We start from the raw sequence: 6,000 nt of genomic DNA on the forward strand, positions 1-6,000 counted from the left end.
TAAAATGAAATTTAAAGCCATTGAATTGGAGGTGGAGCAGCAGGTACATGTTCTTTCTCTGCTCTGAGCCAATAACTGCACAAACACTCATTTCTCTTATAGGATGCTTTCACACATGCCTCTTTGATCTGCACCATGCTTCATTTCTTCGGATAGTCCGGTATTTTTGCGATATGTGAAAGCAAACAAGCAAACTCTGTTCCTCTATAAATTTGGGTCTCAGTTCACCGCAAGCGAAGCATTGTGAGGTACACAATTACAACCCAGTGTTCCAGCAGGCAGCACTCACACAAATATCCATCCATCCATCTATCCATTTTCAGACCCGCTTTGTCAGCACACAAACCAACACGTCACAAACAATTCCACACTCCCTTCCATATACTCCCACATCAATAATTTATTTCACTTCTCTCTTCCCCAAATTGTTCACATGATCAGCGATGGCCACACACCTGACTGCTCTATGTTTCACCTTCTCACACATTATACATCCTTACAGGTAAATTACTGGTGACATGACGCCTCTGAGCGCTGACAGGTGTGCACACACATTGTGCTGTAGTCCGTAATTTCCCTTAAATATCTAAATAACACACAAACAGAAGATTTAATTTTAAACAGGAAATGGAATTCTGTTCTGGTTTTAAGTCAGTAAAACTAAATAACCACACTGTTTATTTGTTATTTTGATTTGGTTTTAAATCGGAATAAGCAAAGAATGAAGGGTACACAGATTGTTGTACATGCAAAAAATGTATTATTACTGCATAGTAGAGTAAAATTTAAAAGCAAAAAAAAAAAATCAGATTTTTGATTTTGAGATTAATTCAATTATTTATATTAATTTATATACACGTTTGTGTCCAACTTCTATATATATGTTTCTGGGGGTTTGCTTGAGGGTTTCCTTTGGAAAATGCATTTTTCTGACAGAAGTGTTGTTTTCGTCTATGGAGGTTAAATTATTCTGTCAAGTAGGCGACCGACCGTTATGCCTGACGTTGTTCTGAAAGTTTGGTGTATTTGCCACTTCCACTTCTTGCGGTTCGCTCCACTCAGACTGTTGTGGTCTTTAATGGAGCAATAGTCACTCTTGAGTTCTTTTAACTTCTGCCGGCACTGCATAGAGGTCCGGTCGAAGCCGTGGTCACACATTTGCATAGAAAGCTGCTGATACACTCGCTCGTTGCGAACACAGCCATCCAGCTCATTCTGAATGCGGTCATCAGCAAGCAACGTGAGGAAGGTTTGAACCTCATTCAGACACCACGGAGTGAACTTCCTTGTAGCCATCCACTAGTTTTGCAAACAACAATAATGGCAGCCAGTTTCTTCCTCTCTCTGCGTGTGTTGATGACACAACTGAGAGGATTCTCTGAACCAATCAGTGTCGGCTTTGTGCCTACGTCACATTTTACCACCCAGGTGGATTTTTTCGGAACGGCTACGGAGCAGGTACTGAAAAAAGTACATCCAGGTACCATAGAGCAAGTAATTTTTCTCAGTGGATACGGAAAAAAGGAGAGTAGAGTTGATACTGCCAGTGGAAACGCCATAATAAGTATTTTGTCGATCATGAGCTGATTTGTTTTATTGCATTTTTACCATTGGTCAATATGAATGGTTAGGTGGTATAATACAGACCAGCGGTGTCTCCACTGAGAAAAGTAGAGGACAGACCAATAGCATGCAGAGCAGCAGACAAACAGAAGGGAGACATGAGAGAGTGAGAGGACTAGGCACTACAATATCCAGACAGAGTCAGCAAGGTGGTGGAAGGAGAGGGAAATGAGTGAGAGGGGGAAAGTTTGAAAAAATTAGAATAAACAAATGTTAAAAGAAGTGCAATCTTTTAACGACATCTATGCATGTTTGTTTTCGCAAAATAAATACTTGTGACCATCACCAGCCCTCCCTAGGGAAGTAGAACAAGTAGGGAAAAGTAGAATAAGAGCAGAGCCATATTTGGTTGCATCATAGGTATTCTGTGATGCTGTAAGGAGTTAAAAAACCTGTGCCAGTGTAGTGACCTAGTCGTGAGAGTGTCAGAGAGAAAACACCCCACTGCTCAGACATGTTGACGACATAAGTGAAGAGAGGGGGCGAGTGTGTCACACCGTAATCTATCCTGAATACCTGCGTTTACAGAAGGCATGTAAAAGCCGCTATTGGAAGCCATCGCACCGCCGTGGACCCATGAGAGCCACCAGGCAGAAAACCACGGAGAATACCAGAGGAGACCTAAGCCACCCCCGCAGCGAGTTCTCCACGCTCCCCAGACCTGAAAGATATCGGTAAACCCACCACAGGTCACAGTGGTTCCTAAATGGTGTGCCGCGAGGCAAGTCCAGGTGTGCCGTGGGATTTGGTGACAACCATACTGTTAAGGTGATCTGCCTGAGTGCTTAATGCATAATGCTGGGGACATGTGCCGCTCTAAGTGCATGCCGGCACAGGCTCATGCTGCTCCGTGTGCGCGTATGATTCTTTCCGGCGCAATCACACTGATGAGAAAGTCACCCTATGAACGGCCTCTGGCTGTGCACGACAGACCTGAGAACAGCAGAAACGTGCACTGCACAATACGTATGGGAAAAGGACTGAAACCAATTAAAGAGCTACTGGTGAGCTCATAATGACTGGACTGTTATTATATGATCTCATCATTGTATAATTAATTTGCTCAATTCATTTGTTGGGTTAATTAAGTTGATTACATGAGAAGAGGAAAATAGTTTTAATGTATTTAAGGGCTAAAATAAGTTAATATTTGAAATATAGCAAAATTCTCTAATAAATTTCAGAGTGAAAATATTACATTTATGTATAGTATATAGCAGCATATAGTCTAATATAAAAGCATTTCTGTTGAGAAAGTGTTAAATTAGAATGTAAATAGTAATACATATAATTGATATAAACAAGAAAAATGGTTTCAGGTTATAAAAGTAGACCTAGTTTTATGTTTGGTTAATGCCTAATTCTACAGATTACTTACCTGCATTTGATTTAATAAAAAAAAAAGTTTAAAACATACTTTTATCAAATTAAATGTACTTACCTAAAATTGTGTTTATTTGTACTTACCTTATATTGTTTGATGAAAAATGATGAACTTATTTGCATTGTGTTTTATATTCAAATGTTTTTCACCAAAATCCTGAGTCTGGTTAAGTCCTTCCTTTTTCAAGTGTGAGAAGCCATGACGTTATAAAGACACTTGACGCATTATTGTAATATACGACTACACAAAAATTATTTCATTTTAATTTACTACATTGTATGCTCTCATTTCATAATACAGATGCAAAGTTTATACCTAAAAACAATTATTTTAAAAGAAAAACAATCCTTTAAAAGAAAAAAGAGAGAACGCAGGCGGGAATTATAAGACTGTGACAAAGGCTGTAGGACAACATTAAAACAGAAACAGCGGAAGGGAAAATGAAGCACTTTCTTGTACGTGATATTGTACATTATAGGATGATAACACGTGTTATAACGGCTATTTTGCACAATAGGTGTGTCTTCAGATTTTTACTTGTCCTTTGGTGTGTCTTGGGCACAAAATGTCTGGGAACCACTTATTAGATTATGAAAGAGCTGGCTTGTTATAGAGAGGTAGATTCTCTACAAAAGTTTCCAACAATAATCTTAATATTGCTTTAAAAAGTGTGGTTAACATGACTTGATATTCTGGGTAAGCTGGTGATCAAAAACGGATTATTTGCAGAGTTAAGGATCATCACATTAGTCTGAACAGTTTGGCCAAAGAAAATCATATTTCTGAAAAAAAAAAAACTGCCAATTTTTTTTCATCAGGTTTTTCAGAAAGTAGTCACTAGTTTACAGGATGACCAGCAACTATCTTGATATTCACTTTTGTTGAGGTGACTTTGTCGGTTTTTCTGTGTGTTAGAGAAAGAGATGCAAGATGAACTTTGTTAAGAAGTATGCTACTGGTTGTTTTGATGGATGCAATTTAAATGTAACTACAATTTTTGAATTTCCTGATGAAAATGAAAGTAAGGATGCAGGTGCTGACCTACGTAAAAAATTCTGAAGATCCATCTTTTTTTCTCTCTGGTCTTTGGAGAGAGCAGACGTGTTTTCGTTTGCTCCGATAACACGACCTTGGCTACAGCTGGCTACAGCTGAACAGATGAACAGCCTGAAACATTGGGCCCAAGACTGAAGGAAAATGGTGAAAAAACCGCAGGGAGGCCCTTCAGAACCCAATTCGGGTTTGGAAGAGGTCAAGGAGATGATATGCGAGGGTCTACGAAACCTATCTGCCGAGATAAAGTCGTTGGAAAAGACGCTGGAAAACTCACTGGAAAGACTACAAAGCGAAGCAAAGGTACTGAAAGAAAAGAATGAAAGAAATGCTGAAGAGATAAAATTGTTGAACGCCAGGGTTGAACAGCTGGAACAAAAGGAAAGAGAGAAAGATGTCATCATCACAGGCCTAAAGATAAAACCCAGGAGCTATGCGAGTGACGAAGAAACAAAATCGATTGAACAACAGGTCATTGACTACCTGAAGTCGAAGGACATTGTCCTGAACCCTGACAACATCAACTCCTGCCATCTCCTGCCAAAGAAAGATGATAACAGAGCTGTAAAAATAACCTTCACAAATATGAAATTCAAAGGACAACTCCTGAGGCAAGGAAATAAACTCAAAGGAACGAAGGTGTACATCAATGAAAACCTGACGAAACAAAATGCAAGCATTGCATGGAAGGCACGCCAAATAAAAAAAGGAGGGAAAATTGTGAAGACGTGGTCAAAAAACTGCAGGATTTATATTCTGGAAGAAGAGGACGGAAAACCATTTCTCATCAAAACGATGGAAGACTTGGGAAAATACGAAGGATCCACCTAAACAACAACATTACTGATGGTAATCATGGATATGGACCCAGATCTATATAAACACTGGAAACAAAACTCAGACTGTGATTATTTTACGGAGACTGAATTCAATGTGGAAACCAAGAGTAAAAAAGGTCTGTCATTTATTCATTTCAATTGCTAGGTGGTGGGGTGATTAAGGATTACATTAAATTTAAATTCAAAGTGTTTATTGTCATATGTGCAGTTAGAAACACATTTTCTTGTACAATGAAATTACTACCTTGCTTATGAACTAAGATATAATAATGTGTTTATACAAGTTAAATCTAACAGTGGAAAAAACAACACTGCCATTAGAACTAACAACAGCAGTTAGAAACACGCTTATGAACTAAGATATAATACATTAAAATACTACCTTGCTTGTGAACTAGGATATAATAATGTGTTTATACAAGTTGGATCTGACAGTGGAGAATACAACACTGCCAATAGAGCTGACAACAGCTGAATTAGCCTTGATGTAGAGACAAAACAAGCTGCAAACTTGTGTGTCCAAAAGAGACATTCCCGAGTGGTGACATTATGGATGAAAAGGGAAAAAACCTTCCAAACACCTTCGAAAGAGGAACTGTTCTTGAACTGGAGGAATGCTAACAACGTCTGGCAGGGAACAAGGCCAACATGAACAATGATAGGGAGGAGGAGGACAACACAGATTTGCGATGGTAAAACAGGGGACGGGACCCGGATAAGCAAACTGCTTCTCTCGTCTCCTTTTTCGGCATGTACAAAAAAGAAAAAAAAAAAAATGAAAAAAAAAAAGTGAATGTAACCATGTCGGAAATAAACTGAATAAATAAAAAAAAATAAAAAAATAAATCCATCTATTTTGCCACCTGCTCACTCAAAACAATATTATTTTAGCGTAAGTTAGCATTAGCATTAGCTAGCATTAACATTTGCGCAAGTTTGCATTAGCATTAGCATTAACATTAGAATTAGCTAGCAATAGCATAAATTAGCATTAGCCTAGCATTAACATTACCTATCAATAGCATTGGCATTAATATGTTAGCATTAACAGTAACCTAGCATTAGCTGAACAATAGTAATACAGTTTTACTATTGGTTGAA

This window comes from Gouania willdenowi, chromosome 1 (assembly GCF_900634775.1).
Source record: "Gouania willdenowi chromosome 1, fGouWil2.1, whole genome shotgun sequence".
Classification (NCBI taxonomy): domain Eukaryota; kingdom Metazoa; phylum Chordata; class Actinopteri; order Blenniiformes; family Gobiesocidae; genus Gouania; species Gouania willdenowi.